This window comes from Varroa destructor, unplaced genomic scaffold (genome assembly GCF_002443255.2).
Source record: "Varroa destructor unplaced genomic scaffold, Vdes_3.0 BEIS01000007.1, whole genome shotgun sequence".
Lineage (NCBI taxonomy): Eukaryota > Metazoa > Arthropoda > Arachnida > Mesostigmata > Varroidae > Varroa > Varroa destructor.
The window spans coordinates 28,022,600-28,045,041 of NW_019211460.1; the positions used below are offsets into that span (position 1 = coordinate 28,022,600).

Genomic DNA, 22,442 nt, shown 5'->3' on the forward strand with positions numbered 1-22,442 from the left:
GGCAATCCTTTTCTTTCAAGACCTGCCTGGCCAGGGCTTCTGACACTATCGCGATTGAGTAAGCTAATATATAAAGCCCTTTATTTTATTGTAAAGAAAAGTGCAGCATGTCCGCTTTGTCAACGCGCCTCCTGACATGAGCAAACGTCGCATATGCCGCCAGCGTGTAGGGACCCGTATCCACGGCACCCTCCGTATATAACACATAGCTGCTTAAATGGGTCTCGCCTAATTAAGGCTTAATGGGCAGTAGTCGCTCCGAAAATTAGTCCAACCGTCGGGGTGAACTTCACACTTAACGGCCCATGTAGGATACACTTATGCTTTGGTGGTGCCCGTCGTTGATAAATTGCATTACCCTAATCCTTTCGGAAAAAACGTGCAGCAGCTTCAAAGAGTTTAACAACTTCACTCGGGTTGTAACAGCTAGCAGATAAGCTAATTACTTACCTATAAAACTTTATAGCATTAGCTTTTAAGTTGGTCTGAGTCAGGCTATGAAATAAGGCCTGCACCAACATCCAGCCTATTTTTCCGAATCTCCATAAGCTTGTATTGTTGGTCACACGTTTGATAATTTTCGGTCACTTTCCATTTAAAACACAAAGTGACTGTTTCAATAAAAGTGAATTATTTCGGTAGCATGTAAAACCGTTGCGATGCAGCAAAACAAAGCACCTAATCCTTTCCATCTTCCTGCGCAAGCCTGTCTTTATCCTTGTTAAATTTTATCTGTCAGATTGTCACTAATTGGTCGGGTTCGTTCGTCCTGTGCTATTTCTTGCTTTTGTCTTTCGCGTGCAGCTAACGACGGTAGCCGTTGAGAACAAAAACCAATCTTTTCTAGACACGATCTTTTCTTGAACCATTTCAAAGGGCTTGCGAGAGGAAAGATTACTACGCATAGAAAGATACAGTGAACACACTACAAGGACGTCAAAACTTATCATATAATGCTTTCATGGCCAGTTACTTAGTGCTGCTGGCAGTAAAATTAATGATTGAATAACAACGAGGCACCGCGTCGCGTGGCAGTATAACAACTAAATCAAGGAGCTTTAAATTAAGAAGTTAAGGCTGGAGTCAGCTATAATTTTTTCGGCTCTCAAAACTCGATGTTTCGAGTATTAGGTCCACCATCACTATTAGGCATTCCATCAGGACCGATCAAGCACGCTGTGTGTCTACGCCGGCTTCGAACCTAGGTTATAATGCATTCGTAAGAGTTAGCTGGATATTTTTTTTTTACGTTTTTCGTACGGGCAGATCGAAGAAACTGAGTATCGAAAAGCATAACACAACAAAGCAGTCTTTGACTGGACTATATTTGATTAAAGTAGACGAAAATAGGTTTAATGGATGGAACAAGCTTTGGGTATCCCTATCGATTTCAATGAATGGTTGCTATATTTTTACTGTTCTTGGACCATTCACGTTATCTGTGTTGTAAAAATAAAGGCCGTTTAAACGGGTCTGCATGAGGATTCAGTGTCACGGCACGAACTGACACGAGCTTTTGACGTTACAAAACGTCACAGGAAAGACACGTCTATTACTAGACTTAGCCAATAACTGACGCGTTTCTACTTAGTGTAACATTAGGTATTGTAGTTTGTCTTCTAGCCAATTTAATTTACTCACATACTAACAGCAGTCTGTGTTCCAGATGCACCGTACAAGTCATATACCATGCATATATGCGCTTGCGTGTTGAAATAAACTAGATAGTACAACAGGGTGGCATCACTTGAAATCGGTTGGGCCTTATTCTGAAATTTATCTGTCTTCCTGGACACTCTACAGCCCACTCTATCGGTTTTCGCCATCAAGATACATCAGTTCAATTATTCGGGCCCTTGCATTGTTTGCAACCGCGGCCGGCAGCCGACATCTCTAAATGCCTACCTGTATAGCTGCATGCTAAACTCCAGGCTAAGTCTCCCCTGTTAAAACAGAATCGTCACTTTTTTCGTCAGGCGAACTATTGGCTATCTGAATACAGACTCTTTCGAGTTTTATTAGTCCAGAATCGAGCGTACGGGTGCACGTTGGGGATCTAGCCACTGCAAATTAGGGAACCAGACGAATTGCTAGTAATGTGTTTAGCCGAGTACGTAGACCGTTCCGATAGATATTGTATATCAGTCGATATAATATTAGCAAGGGTAGACAGCCAAAATTCCAAAACGCGGAATAACTGCGTAGAACCTGCGTATATATATATAGTATAGTTTATTCGCTGAAACAGGGGAAATAAAAAGCTTCATATAAACGTAGAGTTTCATTTTGTCTGCTAGTTCATTAGGCAGCTCTAATATATATATATATAAACGGAACAGCGTCCAATAAAATAAAGTGGGCCACTCGAAGACGTCTATTTACCATATCATTGCAGGAGGCAAAGATTTATTTAAGAATAGTATTGAAATCTTTGTCCCTAAATACCTATATACGCCACCAGAAAACCGCCGTATTGAACAGAGGTCCACAGCTTCCTCATAGCTTAATTACGTCGGGTATTATAAACAAAGGCCACTACAGTTATTTCAGCTTTTATTCATTTCATGTATAGTATGGTACACGTACATATATCGAACGGCCACGAAAGTTAATCGACTTCATTTTTTAATATTATATAAAGTACCTTTTTGTGTCCAAATTACTAATGGAACAAGTTAACGATGCTTGGTCGTGTTTCTCACTGTGTATATTCAGTATCTCTAAATTTCTATAAGAATACTCAAGAAATTTTATCTCCTGAATGTTGGCGAGCTCCTAAGCCTGATCTTTATGCAAAAACACCTAATCAAAGCGAATTCGACCGCTGTATTTTTTCTCCCGACTACCCATTGCTTGAAAAGTATGTTTTATTAGCTCGGAAATAAAAACGGCTTTTTTGTATAATGGTCTGTTTAAAAAAGAACAATTTCGTTTCGCCTTGTAGGTTAAAGGCGATGCCAAGCAGCGGCTATTTTAACACTTCGTTTGGGAAGGAAATTGTTTGCTATGCAAATAATTCTGTCACCTCTCCGGTCGAGTCTGTATCCATTACCTCTATTGGCCCCGCTCTGAACGAGGATTTACGTTGTCACGATGGAAAGGGATTTCGAAGATAAGTTCATCCCAGATATAGGTTGTATATGAAGGTAACGACCCTTCTTGGCTCGCAAATTCAATTTAAGATGAGCCCGCACTCTTTCTCGTTATGCATGAATGAAGGTACTGCATTTTACCTGTTGCAGCAACAGTTGCAGTATTCAGCAGGATTACACTCTCGATAAGGTTAGTCTTTCGGATCGCCTATATATATATAATGACAGGACTGAGCTTTATATAATATTTATGCTGGATGTGTTTTTTTAGGAAAACATGAATAACACGATTTACGCACGACTGTATACCACCAAAGTTAAACCTAGTTTATGTCGGTTGAATGTCAAGCTTGATCTCGGCGGTTGACGACGACGACGACGACATTACTACCCAAGAATTTTCAATTTTTTTTTTAAATAAATTTTGTTATGCCAGCCCGGACTCTTTTTTAAGCATACTGTGAGCTCGTAAGAAGTGGCAGGTGCTACTGAGTCAACCGGCTGAGCTCGTCGTAATTAGGTTTCCCACGACGTCGAACGAGCCAGGTCTATAGCGGGATACAAAACTCCTACTACCTTCATTCTGTGAGCTCAACGTAGTACTATCATTGAAGAACGTTAGCTAGCTATATAGTATCACAATAAAACAAGTTCTGCATCGGCCTACATGCTATGTATGGATGGTAGAGTATATATTTGTTTACAAATCAAGTTATCAAATTATTAAACAAATTGGCATAGGCAAATGATTTCAATTGTTTTGCTTATTTTACCTAACGGTAAATGAATACAATTAACGTGGTCACTATAGTGGCAGCTAACTCTAGCTAACGATACTATTATCTAATATAGTATAATATTGAATTTTTAAACTTAAAAACGTAACTTCGATAGAGTTCAGGCGAAATGCGCTACGCTGAGCGCTTGTTACTCTGTGTAATCCCCAACTGTGACCATTTAATGGCGTCCACAGTGTACAGAAATGCATCTCATGCGAATCGGTGATTTTGGACAGGCAATAATACTTTAGTTAAGTAAACCTCTATATCGGCTGTACATCTTTGCTTATTGTGTTACTTTTCTTCCGCTAGGATGGAGGTGCATTATGTGTCCGTCCTAGCCACGCTATACTCGTCGACCTAAAAATGCAGATGTGGATGACTCACTTTACGGTAATGCTTCTTAACACCATATCTTTGTAAGTAAATGCACACACTTTCAGCGCGCATAAGAAGTCCGGCGCAGTAAATGCACCATTCCATCAGTATGGCGTGAAGTGCGCGAAGTTTCATTTTCAGTTATATGTTGGCTGACAGGAATCTAGATGACAAAATGGCCGAGACGTCTCTATAAGTGCGACCCACTGCGTCGTTATCTAATCGTTCAAATGGGTTTTCCCGTATTCATTGCATCTGGATGCGGGTCAGGGCAAGCGGACACGTAAACGTTCTCAAATCTCCACATTATGCGTATTTGGCCATATCTCAAAGATCTAATTGGCAGTCGCTTTTTGCCGACGCTTTCCAACAAAGGTTGACGCGAGAAGCATCCCCAAGCCGTCGGAGTGTTCAGTTAATTTGCACAGTCCCCGCGCGTAGCGACAAAGGCTTTAACAGCGAATTCACACGAACTATAAGGAGCGATCTTAACTTAATGCAAATATCAGATCATAATATTACTTGGTTTTACACCAATAACGGTACAATTATTTAACGGGACTAACGATATAGTTAATCATTAAGGATCCAAGATCCATTAAATGCGTGATTTGTTCGCTGATCGCATGTTAGAGCGTAAGTTCTTCGGTCACATCAGATTCTCTAATAAAGCTCATTGTCCGCAGGACAACTTTTTGAATACAAAAACAAATTGTTTTTCCTACATTTCTGGCTCAGATAACTCAAAGGTGTGTGTCGAGCAATTACTTCACCTACAAGAAAAATCACTTTGTAGTACGATTCGAAAATAGCGGGCTTCATAGTGACACTTTCTAGACCATCTTTTGACCTAAACCAAAGGCATTTAGTTTGAGCAAGAGAAGCAACCTGCCGCGCAGTGCAGGAAACAATCAACGTTCCTGAAACTATTAACGTTACGGCGGCAACATCGAGTGGGCACCCAGGAGTCATGATTTGAGTCCTCATAGCCTTACACAATTCATGACCTGAACAAGAGTATTGGTAAAATGCCTGGTAGGATCGGTGCTGGATAATGCAGGCCTGTGATTCAAAATCTCTTAAACGAAGGATTGGGTTCTGCAAGCAGCTCCTGGAAGTACATTTAGCTGACATTGTCCTGGGTTGGGCTAACGTGGGAACGAAAACCCAGCAAACTCGCTTCTGTTTCTCATTCCGGTAACTCTTTGCCTAAACTAGATGTAACCGATTTTAAAACACGGATACTGGAGGAGGAACTGTCTTCTATGGTGTTTAACATTGGCTCTAGGCGTAAAGGTCAAAGCGCTTAATTGTGTAATGAAGGTAAATACTTCCTAAAAGGATACATTCTGGTTATTATTTTGCAATGAAATTAGGCAGATAGGGATTTCCACTGAGCGTAACAATACTTAACGCTTTTTCTCTACACACGTTTATCTATATGAGTCCGGTTTTCCATGCTGCGTCATGTGTCAACATTTGTCTATAACGTGCATGCATTTACATACATGTGATGCGAAACATAGAACAAGAGCAGGCTGGAGATCCCAGACACAGTAGACATGAATTACATTAATATTAAATGAAATGTTCCACTAATTGGGGAACAATAAAATCTAAAGTTTTTTCGCTGTATAAAAAGAAACGTGAATAAAAATGAACTTTTTATTTATTTATTATATGCGTGATGAAGTTTGAACAACTTTATCACGCATACGATTTGGAATAGCTATTTAAATAAGCTATTGAAGTGGCACGGAAGACTACGTTATCTAAACCTAAGAGAAGGAGGTAGAATATTATCACATTCTTTTGTATTTTCGAGCAGTTACTCTTGGTGAATATCTGAGGAAACTCAGTATCGAAAACGAAATCTTGAACTTTGCATTTCAGTAATTTGTGTCTTTCTGTAGAGGGTATCTAAATAATAGCGATATTATTTCTCTATATACACGTTTGCCAAGTTAGCACAATTCCCATATAACAAATGGGCAACATAATTCCAAAGTTTCACATTTATTTGGTTGTTCAAATCGTGTATCAATTGGTCACACCTTCACCATGTTGGCGAACGCTGCCAGAGAAACGGCTTTCTCACACCTTTTGCCGCTCTCGGTAAAACACGTTCATGTAGAAACATTTGGAGTTTCGACATTAATATGTTCCCACAATTTAATCGATTATTTAGGAATTTTTATGCTCGACTGTGGATATATGAAAACCAATCAGCTCAAAAAGCTTTTGTACAATTATAACGGGACACAGTTGCAGTAATGGCTTTTTGCCTAATTCAGTCGTAGTTCAATTTACGTAAAGGAATGATTTCTGTATAGTAACGTTTAAAATAAGGCTACGATATACGTCCAACAAGCTTTGACGGCAACACAGCTGTGGTTGATACAGATATTAATCTTTCCTACCCCTGTGGGGGATCCAGATTGAGGGACGATGCTACCTACTGGATGCGCAACTAGACAGGGGCTGCCAGACGCCATAGTGTTACGCTATTTATATGCACTTTCATATATTTTTACAAATGTTGTTCAGGTGCTGATACCAATCAATCCAATTTTGACAAGCGTGTTCTACGATGGGAACAAAGGACCAGTCGCTATGTATTAGCTGGGTTGCTCTGTTTACAGTAGGTCGAAAGTAAAGATCTATTAGAAAAAAGCCATTGCAGTTCTTTAATACTAACGCTACCAATTCGTATTTATGATCGAACGTACATTTAATAGTTAGCGCTTTAAAACCTAGCTTTAAGTTGAGAGTCATTTTAAATTATTTATGGCTTATCTAATAATCGTTACGTGACGTTTTATGCAACGGAGGAGAAGAGGCTGTACTTAGTGTGCTATCGTCTAGTATTCTTTGATAATAGTGTCCTTCAAAAATGTTGGAGTCGTTATTGTGACCGATATAAGTTGAATTGGATATATGCGCGGATCATACGCTGGTTGGCTGTGTTTACCGTGACAATAATCCTGGAGAGATGATGTGTTTCCTTTGGCGATATTTCTACGAGGTCACTGGTAATCAGGTCCTGACACACTAGTCTTTAATTGTACCATTGTCCCGATACGTTCGGTCACGGTATACTTTCTTGATCTTGCCGTAGGTCAAGAAACCCGTACTAAAGCTTTAGAAACGGCCCATTGTTCTGGTGGTTTGGATCCTCTGATTTATTGTACTTCGCCGTTTCTATCAGCCACATATAACGTCAACGATACTCCTTCTGGCTTTCATGTTTTTGATTATCAACGAACGTTTCGGTTCTTCCTGCATTACCCATTGTGCGCTTTTGATATTTATTTAACTTTAAATAGCTATTTAACGTTGAGCTGTTGATACCTTTGCAGTTTTGATGGCTGATCCTTAACAGTTGGTATCAACGTTAATTCGTTCTTAGCATGCCTGTTTTTGATCGTATGTGCAGCCTTTGCTCTTCTTAAACCGTTATGGAATGAGGGTTTTGTACGTGGTATTAAACTATTCAAGAAAATACCTCGTATTGACTTGGTCGGAGTCACTTTATATGATTCGCCAACATGCAAAGGAGATAGGAACTGTTGCAAGATAGTCTTTCCTTTCCTACATTACGGGGAATATTTGCTATGCCCGAAAATCCTGTAAATGCGTTAAATAATAGTCGCTTATTAGGGGAAGGTATGTTCACAGCTCTACGTGCAAGATTCAGTATGTTCTTCATTGCTTCTTACATATATTTGGTCTAGGCACTAGATCTAGCGTGTGTGATTGAGTTAACGAGTGGCGTCAATTCAACGGTTATTGTGTGAAGTGCGGTTTGCAATTTAAATTAGTGTAAACAAACGAATGGCATGAAATTAATCGCTCAAAATGATGAAAAGGACGGAGTTGTTGATGGGATTGAAGCATGGGATTACAAAGTGAAGAATTTCTCACCGGACATGGGCTTAAATTGATTACGTATTGAAATTAATAAGTGACAAAATTGGACCCATGTGTTGCACGAAGATAGCTCTAGCTCTCCTGAGTTGACTGATGTTCTTGATGCCATTAATCTGCCTACTAAAACTCGCTGAGAGTTTCCATTGAAAAGACGTCTAATCCGCTTAATGAGATTTAGGCATTCATAGGATGGGTGGATTCGTCAACAGCATAAGCTCTCGGGTAACTCCCGGCGGTGCGATCATCGAAGAAATACAGGTTCCTGATCTGAACAGTGGAGAACATTGGAAGCGACGGTTTGATGTATATTAGTGAACAATTAACTCAGAGCCTTCGCGGGCTGTCCTTTTTGACAATACGCTGATGGGACTAACTAGCTCTACTTCATGAACGGGCCTATCGGCCCAACATACGCAGGACCTACTATAGACCGCTTAAGCAATGATTAGGGGATAATGTTTAGAACCACAATGATTCGCTAACTACAGAACAAGTTGCGCCATCCTCGAGGCTCTGCTACGTAAAATCTGTAACAGCAAAAAAAAAAAAAAGGAACAGCTTTAGGCTCGATCCGCTTGTGGACTCTTTAGATCGACTGCAAACGTGGTGTCTTATACGTTCTTGTGGCCCTTTCAACTTTATTGTACTCTAACTCATGTGAGAGCATTCGAAGTTAATTTTTCGACGATAGGTTTACCGAGTTTTCTGCTCACAAGAAAACATGCACCAAAACATTACTGACTGTGATGAAATAAGTAGGTAAATGGGTGAAGTATTACTACCACAACTTGTCGATTAGCGGAAAGACATTAGTGAACATCAGCGCTATGAATCTGAGTTGAGCGATAAGTGTGGGCCGAATTCGACCTTCGTAACGCAAGATAGCGTAAAGTGGTAAAAAAAAAGCGCCAATTATTTTGCTAATGAAATTGCATGCAAATATATATAAAGTAGGTGCCTGATGTGGGACTTGATAGCTATAATAAATTATATAAAATATAAAAAGCTATAATGAATAAAATGAAAAGCAAAAAACCGAGTCCCTATGAGAGCTAATATTGGTAGAAGATGGATGGTTTACTTAAAATAATTGTTATCAACGGGCTGTATGGTTAGTCTGACGTTCAAACCGGCCTTCGGCTTGTGCTTGGATCGTTAAACGTTAACCTCATTATAATTCATTTCAATTTATTCAAATAAGTGATTTCAAATGAATCAACGCTCTGTTACTCAATCGCGTATTATCGCCGATGGATATTTCTTAGCAACTAATTTCATGGGGTATTATAGATTAATCTAAAACCCCGCAAAGGGAAGTGCATCACTATGATTTAATACGTTGTGAATTGTAAACATGATCGGGAATTTGCCCCCTACGCTAGTGAGGTTACACCTGACTAAATTCGACTTAATCGGACGGCCTGCATTGGATAAATTCGGCTCATAAATAGTGGCCAATAAATCAGCTCCTGCGGGTCAGCGACGTTTGCCCTAACCACCATGAGCGGTTCAGAGCTATGGCTAGTTGAGCATAGACTAATTGATGCTAAGCTACGTTACAGCTTGTGGTTTCCAATGTGTATACTGGATAATAAGCAGTAATATTAGTGTATTTTTCGTATTAACTAGGCATAAAAAGTCACAGAGTTTGTTGTAAAAATACTGATTAACAAACATTTACATATCTTTAAAAAAATGTACTTATTTTAGTACAGTGTAAGAGAAATGGCGTCAATATTTATCTAGTCCGGTGGTCCTCAGTTATGTTGATGGTCGGTTAGTTTGTAAAAAGGTAAAGATACCGATGTACAGTATTTAAAAGGCACTGAGGGTGAGGATACGCAAACGTTGTCTACGCAATCTTCAATCGCGATAGAAAATGATAATCAGGCTAAAAAGGGAGAAAGGCCTCTATTAAAAATATGTCATCTCGACGTGGCAAGACTCTTAGAAAATGGCCGTTTTTACTACACAGCTTTACGTGACCTTCAAAATGTAATGGAATTGAGTAACTCAATCCTACGGCTGGTACTCGAGTACAGGCTGTAGATTCTTGCTGCTGATGGTAAAAAAATAGTGGGCCATATAAGCTTATATTAAAGCACACCTGTATCTTTAATAGTTATGCACTTCTAATGTTTTCGTTTCGCCATGCTTTAATAAGCAGCTATAATTTCTGCCAGATTATTTTCCTCTGACTCTCAGCCAGCCAGCCAGCCAGCCACCCAAACAGGCACACCACGCAATTCCGTGGACCTTGCTACTTATGCGGGTTTGAGAAATATAGCGATGTTCTTTTGTAGCAGGAGCGAAGGCAGTGCAAGGTTCTGCTGAAAACGTCGCTACGGTGCGCGGGTATAAGCCAGTCAGTGGAGGCGGTCGACCTGCCAAAGGAGGACAGCAGCAGAACCGCTGTCTCGGCCTCCTTTGTTGATTATTATATATGAGCCGTTCTCAAGACCTTGCACGGGAATAATTGGGCTGTTAGTCGCGATTATGTTGCTCCTTCGCCCGCGATTAACAGCGTCGGCCAGCGTCTATGAAGGCAGAAACGCTTATTTTTGTTTGATTCTCACCTTTTTCCTTTTTTTCTTCTGTGTTATTTTGCTCTCTCTCTTTCCCGCGTAAGCGGACGGCCGCTTAGGACCCTGGTCATGCACGAAAAAGGCCGCTCGTGCCATTTACCCTGATTGCATCATAATGCTTAATGAGCAATACAGTGTCACAAATAGTAGCAGCTATTTGGCTACTCTTTGAAGTTTGAAGATGCACTGCTGTGCTCGAGGTGTAACCTTTACTATAGACAAGCTTCTGTTCTCTCCTTCGCAATGGAGTACAGACACGTGAGCTAGATATTCGAAAATAAAGAGAGGCACACCACATAAGCGGTTTTGTTGGTTTGAGATTTTGATGCAAAAGTCTTGTTGCTTCTAGTACATGACTGTACATTTTGAAGAAATAACTTGTTTTCTGTACGCTCTATGTGTGGCATGCTATGTTCATAATAAGTCCGGCTACTACAGCGTTACAGTCCTGCTACGAGTAACTACGTGGCCAAACAATGGCGATATTTGTATCTGTATAACTTAGCCAAGTTCTGGTAACGTTGATCTGTTCAGACCCATCTGGTTTGATGGATTTAACTTTCGTTTGAGCTCACTGACTCGGCGATCCTTCATGGAATAGTTCATGCTTATATACTAGCTTCGCATATCAACCTATATATCGTTGTCCTCCTTCCTCCCTTTCCCAATAACCTCACACGTTTATAAAACACATATAAAAAAAAAAACATAATAAAGTGATCTGCAATAAAAAGCATAAAGCCGCCCATTGAACACTTATATAAATATGCATTTAGATAAAAAAATTGATATGGCCCTTCCCAGTGAATTAAACTATGCGTTCCTAGTTCAATTTTCTAATTGACTTTCCGAGTAAACATAGTGGAGTTTTTTTTTTGAGTAATTTGGTAGCCCAAAACTTGCTTACTTCGAAACATCGTTTTGAACACGAATTCGTTATAGCTGTATTTGCCATTCGCTCTAGCGTCACAATCTATGGTCTGCCGTAGCCGTCGGTGGATCGTAGTCTTACTATTATCACCAACCATGGTAGTACTCGTTCAGAACCTGGCTTAGCTACCCCCTTTCCAGTATAATGATTTAACGCTAAACTTATCCTCAGTACAAAATACTAATTTAAACCTTGTTCAAGAGTCAGGATACATACGCACGTAAAATGCTGAAAACGAAGGCTTCCAATGTATCTTGAAAGCAGTAGGGTCTAGGGAGACGATGTGAGGGTATAAAATATTTACGACACGACTTGTAGCAGTGTCAGCCATGTTCTAGCTGTTACCGGTTTGAAAATCTCGGCTTTTCTGTGAAAAGCAAACTTCGAACCCCGTCTCATTTAAAAAGTCTGTTCAGCATAGTAGATTCTTATGCCCTCCTTAATTCTGAGGTTAGTGGTCTTAATTCATTCGAAGCTGTCTGCGAATTTTGGATCGTCAACGTTTTTCTACATCCACCGCAGGACCTTCATTATCGTATCGGTAACTTTTCTCGTGCTTCGTACAATAACCATAATAAGTCAGGTCTTGTATAAAGTCAAAATGTTTCATTAGTTCCATATCGATTTCTTTTTAACAAAAACAAAAGAAAAAGAGAAACTTTTTAGCATTCACTTTTTCAACATTGGTTATATATTCCAAATAGGCATAAGGTATATTTTTTCTAGATTTGCAGAAATCTTCCAATGCATTCCAAAATATTCAGAGTCAAAAAGTACTGCTTCGAGGTTTGAAAAGGTGTAATATTTTAGCAATTCAGTCATAGACATAGATCATATGGCTCCCATATGCCTATACAAGACACAATAACATGCTAAATTGAATTTAAGCCATCGCCGGGGTGCATTTCGTTAACCAAATATTTAATAAACTGTTTAATAAATTCTGAGTTGAGTTGAACGGGGATTACAACGTCTTTTATTCAAGGGACTTTTTGTATTTCTAACTTTTCATCTGGCCTTCGGATCGAGTTCAAACGCAAGACGAATTGGAAGGCTTCTTCTATTGAAATCGTCTATACCAAGCATATTGCACTTAAACCAATGTCACCTTGTCAGGTAGGATTCTGCATTGAAGTCGACGGTAGACACGAATATATCATTGCACTAATCCTGCATAAACATCTATTGTAAAAGTATCTGCTATACAATTTATCCACACGGAACTTGCGTATAACTTATACGTAAACATAATAATATCGACACAATGTTTCGTAGCATTTTCTAATAAAAGACATAACGAACGTTGGTAGTGCAAAGCGCCTAGGTAGAGAGTAGTCGATAAAAATTATGAAGCAAACAAAATAGGTGTACTCCTAGGTTATTTTTTCATAAGAACAACAAATCGAAATTCAAATCTAATTTAAGTTCCAATGATTTCTAATGAAAAATAGAATCTCTTTTTTTTTGCAGCAGCAGCAGCAGCAATTTTTACAGAGCTTGCGAAGGACTGAGCACAAAAAAAAATATCAAGTGAGATATTTAAACAAGTATTTTTCTAGTGAAAAATGATAATGCCCTTTAACTATTTACCTAACAATAGATAGTTTTATCCTGGATCAATTTGTTGAGGCATTTCTAACTCACTTAAACACAACAATTGTCTGTTTGCTGATTGATAATTTTAACTGGCTGCAATATATGCGAGCAAACAAATGTTTCTGGATACTGATTGATCCCAGCACAACAGTACTCACCAGTGGCTCCTTGCAGGATTATTGCAAATTTTCAAAAGTTAATGGTAACTATGATTTATCTGTAATATACATTAGGTCAGCAAAAGTATCTGTCCTTCTTGATAGCGGCCCGAGGTAAAACTAATCGCTATGCGCTACATTTAAAAACCTAACATATTAGAAGGCCAGCTGCAATTTGACTATGTCGGTGTACAGGGTCAGGTGCATGAGTTGTTACCTGTGTATGCATTAGGACATATAAACGTCACTAAAAGAAGCAAGCATGCCTTATTTATATTGGATATTTGTCAAACATCTTGAAATACATACACTAAATGGCCGCTCTTTGTGCTTTACCCATCTGACGATCGCAAGCCCGTTTCACTCCAAGCCTTTCTTCAAAAGCACGCAAGCGATACAAAGCAACGCGAGCAAACGCCATTGTATGCAATACATTATGAAAACCAAGCAAAAAAAAAACGGAGAACCTTATTCAAGTTCTCCATTACCCCCCAAAAATATTATTGCCACATTTTCCATAAACAACCTATCCTACCTAAAGATTCCGAAAACGTCATAAAACAGTATGCTGTACGAAAGCTTAATGGTAATCCCTTCTTTATACCATGAACTATTAAGAAGTAGACTGTACGCTTCCTCCGGTTGAAGCCGCCGAGCTTACTTCTAACCGGAAGAGCCGAGCCAGAGTTGACTGAATCAATGACGCAAACTGATGTAAAAGACCTTTCCATTACTCGTGTCCGGCTCGGAGCTGAAATTATCCATTCACACGCACGTAGATGGCAGATTAATAAAAATAACACATAAACAGAACACATTAAACTGTCGGGCTAATTATATTGTATTGTCTTTCGCAGCAAAAGTGAGATGCTGCTATGACCGCGCATGTCCAATACTGGTGTGCCAATACATTTGCAATATGTCTACATTACCAATCTGCACTCTCAGTCGTACTACACCCGACCTTTGTATTCTGTTCGCGACGTTCCAGATTTCCGGTGTAACCTCGGAAATGATAAGTTGTCGTCTACAAATTTTCTGATAACTTGGTATCTGATAACGTCACTGCAAACCTCGACCTTCCGTCTTGAAGTAGCTTAATTGCTTGCATCTCAAAAAATACATAGATGGCAACATATTCTGAACACTCGTACGCTACACATGTTTAAACCAGCAGTAGCTAGACAGCTAGGATTGCATGACAAAAACAGGTTGTAACGCAAACACCGTGTTAAATTGGTGTTTTATGATGTACTGAAAGACGAATTAAGTTAGGCTTGTAATCGAACTACGTGACTAGTAAATCTGTCGCAAGTATTATGTACTTAGTAAAGTATTGATCAAGTTAGAGTAGACCCAATTCCAAAAAGAATTGCGTGACAGTAAGGACAAGAGCCGAGTGAAGGGAGTGGGCCAAAATTTACTAAATGTCATCACTGGAGACAACCGGTGCCATGAAAAAGAAAGAAAATACGTTTATTCGTTAAAAACTCTTCTATTATGTGACCAGAGGGTACGCACGGTAGTCTATTCGTTTTCTAGAAAACATGCATTTAAAAGAAATGTTTTTTTTTTTTTGTTAGGGAAAGGGCTGTTATTATGGTTAAAGATACTTCTTAATCATTGGCTGCTAGACTAGGCCTGTCAACAACATCATGTGGCTTCGTATGCCCCATGCTATACAAAGTTCTGTATCACAGTGAGGAGCCGCCTTGTGAAAAAGCCAAATGATCACACATTTAGGGTTGCATCTTCTTCGGGAAATGAGGAGACGCAGTAACAATGTGTTCGCCGTCCTTTAAAGCCGACCTGGCTGAAGCCTGTATAACCATCGTAGTAAGTAATTTATTTTGGTATAAAGTATCTATTAGATAGTACTGTCTGATCTATGCCCGTAACATTTCATAACGTGACGCGCGTGGTTTTGTCCTAACGACACGTTATGCCACCGAAGTCGCCAAATCTTTTTTTCGAGGGCAACTACGTGACGTTGTTGAAACTAACGACATATTGTACGAGTGGAACAACGGAGCTATGATGCCTCAATATAAGGTAACATACATACACATATATAGACACGTGCCTACTGGACCGAGTTGTTCTCTGAGGCCACTTACATAAAATTAGCCTCAGCGATATACGGCATCCTAGATTCTCGGAATACATTGGCATGAGCTTAGCCTGATTCACATAGGCCCTCAGGATGATCGTGTAATATAATTCAACGTAACGACTTTTATCGAATGTTTACTGCTAAAAATGTATCTTTGGTGCAGATGAAACTATACTTAAAGGGCGCGCTGGTTATGTCGCTTTCTGGCTGAAACAGCAAAAATTTGAGAAAATGCGAAACATACTTGGCTTGGAAATATCGTGAACTATGTTGAATCTCTGGACCGTGTACATCTAACAAGTTTGCTAGCATAGATCCAAGTTATGAATTTTTTTCTCGTTCCCACATAGCTTCTGTCCGAGATGTATGATGGCACAAGTTCTAATTAGTTGATTTTAAACTTATTGTTAACTTATATCTTATTGTTCTATATATTTGACGTGAACCCATTTAATGCGCTTATGCATAACGTGTGTGTGTGTGTGTTAGTACTATTCGAAGTTCTTTGAAAAAGCTAATCTAGACAGAACGTATGTAAATTCATTACAGAGCATTGAAAAACGTCTTCTTAAAACCGCTGACTATTTTCTAATCGCGTTAATACGAGGTTTGTTAAAATTCTATCGAAACAGAGTGCTCGCTAGTCTTTAGCTAAGATCCAGTCTCTGTTATTATTAAATCGGTATATATTCATATGCGCACGTAACTCTATTATATTTTCGTGAGTAACTGATAGAGCTATTTGATTTTCTAGGCTATTTTTTGATTTTCTAGGATAATTTTAATTATTTTAGCAGCTTTCTCAAGCCATGTTACGGTACCAAAGTTTCAGGGTTAGCATAACTTAGACTCGGTAATTTATTGACTCTTTTTACATTTACATGGTTGTGCTACTGTAGTCGGAACTTCTCGTTAGGGTTCGATCTGCCTCAACCGAAAGAGGAGAAAATGAAGTTCGCAAACCGTATTTTCATCACATTTTGTCTAAACGTTGCATAATGATTAGGGTTCGTTTTTACGATCCAGTTTTTATAAGCCCTATCTGCAATCTGTTTATTTTGTCTGCTAAAACCAGTGGCTGTTACTTGGAGCTGGTGTATTCCAATGTGCGGACGCACGTACATTTATCTTACTTAGACGGTTATGCTTCCAGTTGAAACAGACAAGAGATCGCTGCTTGAAGAAATTTCGCTGTTGATACACCCTGCATAACCTTTGTAATATTGAAATATCCCACGGCGAAATGGTGATGTTAAGACGTGCCCAAACGCCATCTGAACTGTCATTCCATCGAATAATCAGACGTGAAATAAGGTGGTATTGCCTACGACGAAAGGTTTCACGCGCATAAAAGACGGAAGACATGAATACAGGAATAGAGCTGTGGCTCTTTATCAGCTCTACCGACCTGATTCACGAACTTTGAATGAAGCTCTAGCTGCCAGGTCCAACAACTATGGATGATACAAGATCAACGTGTGGGCCATCTAGGAGGCCTGCTTTCACCTATCTCGTTTTGACTTATAGCGGTGCTTATCGCTATAAGATCTATTTCTATCGAATCAGCTCCTCGCTACATATACTGACGGACTGTTTTGATTTCGATAAAAAGAAGATAAATTACATTGAGTGGTGACAGATTCGCTTTCAGATTATAATGAAGTCTAATCGACGTGCCGAGATCAACGCGCAGGGAAATTATTACAATTGTACTTAAGTTCAAATGTGAAATCTTTAGATATGGTATATTTGCTTAAACCAACACCGATTGATCACACTTTTGCGCTTTTTATATATCTACACTGAGCTTTGGAATGATATGATCAGACATCCCTAAATTGTGCTTTGTCTGGTACTGTGGGACTCTCACCCACTAAACCCTGGACCTTTTCATGAGCTTGGGTCATGCTTCGGGATATATTTGATATTATTTACAGCAAACTAGACTTACTGTCAGTGCAAGTGTCCCTTACTTATACTAATGTAATTGTCTTCCGAGTATCGTGTCACGAGTAGGCTTCCAAGATGCATTTCAGGCAGCCTTGTGTAGCCGCCAATTGGTCAAGGTACAATTCTACGCAAAAAGGAATCGAGGTCCGTTTAAGTTTGAGAAAAGGCGAGTCTCTAGAATCTAGCAATAATTAAACTTTAACAATTTCTCTCTTTTAACGCGTTTTGTCCTTGATGAAGGTCGTCGGTGCGGTTATGCGATCGGTCCTTGATTTCCCTAAAAAGCAGAGGAGTAATTAACGGAAGCATATTGTTATTTTCGAAAACTACATGCCTAAGCACTAATACATTAATTACCAACAGGGCAGGTTGCAGCCATTGGAATAAAACGAAAGATTTCCTAAATCGATGCTTTAAATAGATGTTTCCTGTTTTCTTTTTAGCCAGCGCTTACGGAAAGAAGAATGTAACGGGGTGGCTCAGATCATATGATTTGGTGTGACATAAAACACGTGTGCAATAGCTTGAAACAGCAAAATGCGTTAATACGATTAATGAATGCATTTTCGATTACGACAGAAACGATGTATACCTACAACGAGCTATACATGCGCATTAATACCGAAGAAAAAATAGCTGAATGCTCGGTAACTTTTCGTGAATCGTTTTTTAATTACTAATTGATGGCTGCTTGCTTTCCTTTTTTCCTTATTTAACCTATTATTAGAATGGAGTTTCCGATTTGTTCAAGCTAGCTTCTCAGATTAGTTGGATCGAATACGGGAAATCTAACTTTATGCCGACGCTGTACCACTTAAATGTAAGCACGCAGTCGTGACATATAAAATCTGTTCTAATTAGTGTTCATATTTCGTTTCATCGAACGCAATCGACCGTCTGCTAAAAATGTAAACATCGATAAACATGCCATCGATTTGGCCTTACAAGTGCCTTCGAGACAGAAATAGGCAATATGTGTAATAATTTTACTTGTTTCACAACGCTATCGTGTAAAATATCTGTGGGGACTGCAACGTACGTTTTGCACACTGTGCTTGCTATGTCCGTTGGGCGAAGCTGTACGACACTTTGGTTTTTGTGATATATAAGCGAGCTGCTCTGTTGTCACGATGCTACACAATGGCTTACATAGGCTTGCACGTTGTGAGCTGTCAAACACTGAGAAAACGATTAAAAATATAGAAATAGCCAAAATCCATAGTTTCATTACCATATTATACGCATATAGAAACCATATGTGGTAGTGTCGAACACGAAAATATAATTTGATAGGTGATGCGAGTCCATATTATTTGAACGTATTGTTTGCGATACGCGTCAGCGTCTTGGGTCATTGGTTATTTACGGTTATCGATTATCGATAGCGGTTCCTAAGCTTTGTTTTGCGATCCCAAATATAATTCAAAAAGTAACGCGCTGATACATCTTCGATTGAGGTTGGACCTTTCTTCACTCATAGGCATTCATGCACAATTTACGCAGTATGTCTCATTGTGTTTTCTGTCTATTTATTCCGTTTGGACATCGTGTTTTCGGCGTACACTATTCAAGGGTCAGACAGACTATGAGACCCTTCGTAGGGTCCATGGTCAGACGATGCTGTAAACTAGACAGTTGAGGAGTTCTAACCAGCGGTTCTAGAAAAACGATCATAGTTGCTATAACGATATAGCACGCTATCGTGCCAATGTTCCTCTAGTCGCGGGCGTAGCGTTTATGCTAGGCACAGAAAATTTGTCAAAAAAAAAAACTCACTCTCACGATCCTGTGTTATGACTCACCTAAATCTGGTTGTTGGAACAGTCACGAATGCGCCGATAGAGAACGACAGACACACGAAAAGTTGTGTAGATAAAATTAGACGTGCAGTATGAATTGTTTTTCTAGGATTTTCGGGTTTGTCAGTTCACGCACCAATTATCAGAAAATTTGAGAGACGATTGAAAAATAAATGCTATGATAACACGTATATACATATATGAGACAATGTGATATTTTTCTGTATTTGATAATTTTAAGCAGACTAGTTGCAATAGATACATCTTAAGGAAGATTTAACAGGAACGTACACTGAAATGCATCAATATCTAATGGTTTCACTTGGGATAAGATAGCGGTGTGTAACAAGATTAACCAGTAGTATTTTGATGCTCAATTAGCAAAAACGCTGTTTTCGATGAAAGGCAGACAAAAAAGCTACAGTGACACACACCTATTGTTAAATCTTATGTAATAATCAAGGTGGATAAAATTTGGAAATCCATACAGAAGTTGAACACGTAAATATTTACGCAGTCCATTCTTTGATAAATAACCTCGTCCTTTTTTCTGGGACTTAGACCATTATTACCTTCGTCTCACCTCCTAAAACACAGTAAGACATTGGAAACGCACAAAAACTATACTTGGTGAGCACCAAATGACAGGATGGAAATTAAAGTTATATTCTATAAATTCAGTTGGGATACGTCTTCGGTTCGCAAAACGTCTAAGTGAAATTTGTCTGTGGACGCTACACCTACTTAGTTGTAATGTTAACGTCTTAGCAGACATGTGTAAATGTTTTTTTATGCTTTGGATAGGATCGAAAAAGTATAACAACTGTCAGTCCAGTTTTGCTCACGTCGCCCGTAATACATAGAGTGGTGTTAGCTGAAGTACCTGACCCAGTAGGTTATACTCCTAGTATATAATAAATACGCAGGCATACGACAGTGACGCAATTGAATATAGCGTAAAGGACACGACAAGCGAAAATGTCTATCTAACAATTATCGAGTTTTACAAATAATTTTGCAGGTTTTGCTTATCTAGAAAGTACATATATGGCCGCAGTCGTGCTCATTTTTCTTGCGAGCTAATCTTTGACGTTATTTTAAACTCACTCACATTATTTTCTACATATTTTCTCCGATGTTATAGACATGAAAAAGTTACTATTGACCTATCAGTCATCGTTCGTCATTGATCATACGTATCATGTACCGCAAGCTCTGGACGATGTTTCAGAAAGCTCAAGTTTTGCCTGACTATACACGCTGATATTCCCTTGTGGTTATCAATCAAGAATAGATCATATCCAAATTACCGTTTTCTATACTTAAGGTATGCTTTTCAGAGTAATTTGTTCGGTAAAGCTACATTAGCTACAGTGAACGTTGTCGACCATTCAGCTTAAGCTAAACCATTGATTAGTATCCTTCCGAACCACCACGGAAAGAGAGGCTGCTGTATCACAATCAAAAGTATGTCAACTTAAAATAACTTGAACAAAGATGACTTAATTGAATAGGTGTACGAACATAAAATCGTTCTACTTAGGTTAGGAAGAAAGTTTTATTGCTATGTACCTCGTTGGCATCTGAAAAAGATAGTGAGTGGGTTGTTACCTAAGCCGGCTTAGCTATGTCGACGAACGATGGATTGTGTCAAGCTCGTTTGCTTTCTTACATATAAACGGACTACTTAGTTCTCATTCAAACTTAATCCCGATGCGTCTCCTTCTGAATGGAAACTCAATGAATGGTATTGGTATAAGGGAACTTGATAAAAGCCCTTCGAGCGAGGGGACCTGTATGTTTTTTCTTGGAAAGCCCCGTATTAGTTGTCCACTTCCATTTAATTTTTTTTTTTGTACCTCTTTGGCTACTATTCGTCCATATATCTAAGTATGGCTCAATTAAGTTATTCACTTTATTGTACCATTTATGTTTCTTACCTAGTACCTGTGTATACATTATATTATAAAGTGTTAAAGCTGACGCCTGATTTTTGACAAAAATTTTATTACACAGACAAAGCGATAACAACAGACTTTTGTAGCAAAAAATTTGGAAAAGAATTATTGTGTGATCTTTTTTTAGTCAGGTCCATGGGCACCGTGTGAGGAATATGAAAATCTATAACAGATGCACTGCACTTATGTGTGAACAGTACTGGAAAAAACACTACGGCAAACGGCAGGAAGTTTTCAATCAAGCTCGAGTTCATGAAGTTTCGCAAACCTATAAAGGCAGATCTTTATCTCTATCGAAGTGTGTCGTTATGGGAAACATTGCGTAAAAGTTATTTTCGAAACTGCCAAGATATTATTAGTTCCTCACAGATTTACATAATCTTACGAAGACCCTACAGATATCAAATCTGGTGTCCATCAGATATCAAACGAGTGCTTCTAGAATACATATAGATCGGCAGGTCTACTGCTACATAATCTCACACGTTTACCTCACACCTAGCAAAAGCAGCCCTTTGTGGGAACATCTCTACCAGATATATATACTTTTTTTATGATATGACATATATGAAAATTTTATTACATGACGGATGAGATAGGCACTTCGATTCTACATTCATTTTCTCCTGCTGGTTCGAGAAACCTATCAAACCCATACTTGGGTTGTCTTACCTTTGTTCGATGTCGACGGAACATTTATGGGGTGTAACGGATAGCGATAAATACTTCTTATGTGTTCTTGTAAATGTATGTATGATGTTCTTGTAAATAGAAATCCTACAGGTATAGGGGGTGCTTCAGTTCAGCCAAGTGTACTCTTTTGCTATGAAGAACAGAGCCAGAACCAAAGTAGAAATTGGACTACTGCCGACAACTGGATTAGCTTTACCATAAATGCACGCCCGCACATCTCGACGGGCGCTACCCTACTGCGCTCTCAAATAAGACGTTAGCTTGTAAGACGGGCACGCGTTTACAAACGGCCTGCTATAGTTATAGTTGAAGTTGTCGTAACTGTAGCGCCAACCTTGACTCATACTGACACTTTAGCCCCTACACGTAATAAAGTTTGTTCCACTATTACTTGCTCATCCGGTCTGCGCCTGTAGCGTATTGTAAGCTATTTTTGCATTTTCATTCATATATATTCCTCGGGCAGGATAATAGATACCA

General features: G+C 39.1%; 1 protein-coding gene across 3 annotated transcripts in view; it reads left to right on the forward strand.

Annotated features, from left to right (window-relative positions):
• The window catches only part of LOC111254314 (uncharacterized), a 119,539-nt gene that overhangs the window by 30,210 nt on the left and 66,887 nt on the right, over positions 1-22,442 (forward strand). Inside the window, exons 4-5 of one of the 3 annotated variants that reach the window (XR_015316482.1) lie at positions 2,945-3,146; positions 3,364-4,995. The exons of 1 other annotated variant lie outside the window; for it this stretch is intronic. The gene's annotated coding sequence lies outside the window, so the exon portion shown is untranslated. Of the gene's footprint in view, positions 1-2,944; positions 4,997-22,442 lie in introns of those variants that run through there. One more of the 3 variants, XR_015316481.1, reaches the window with a different exon arrangement.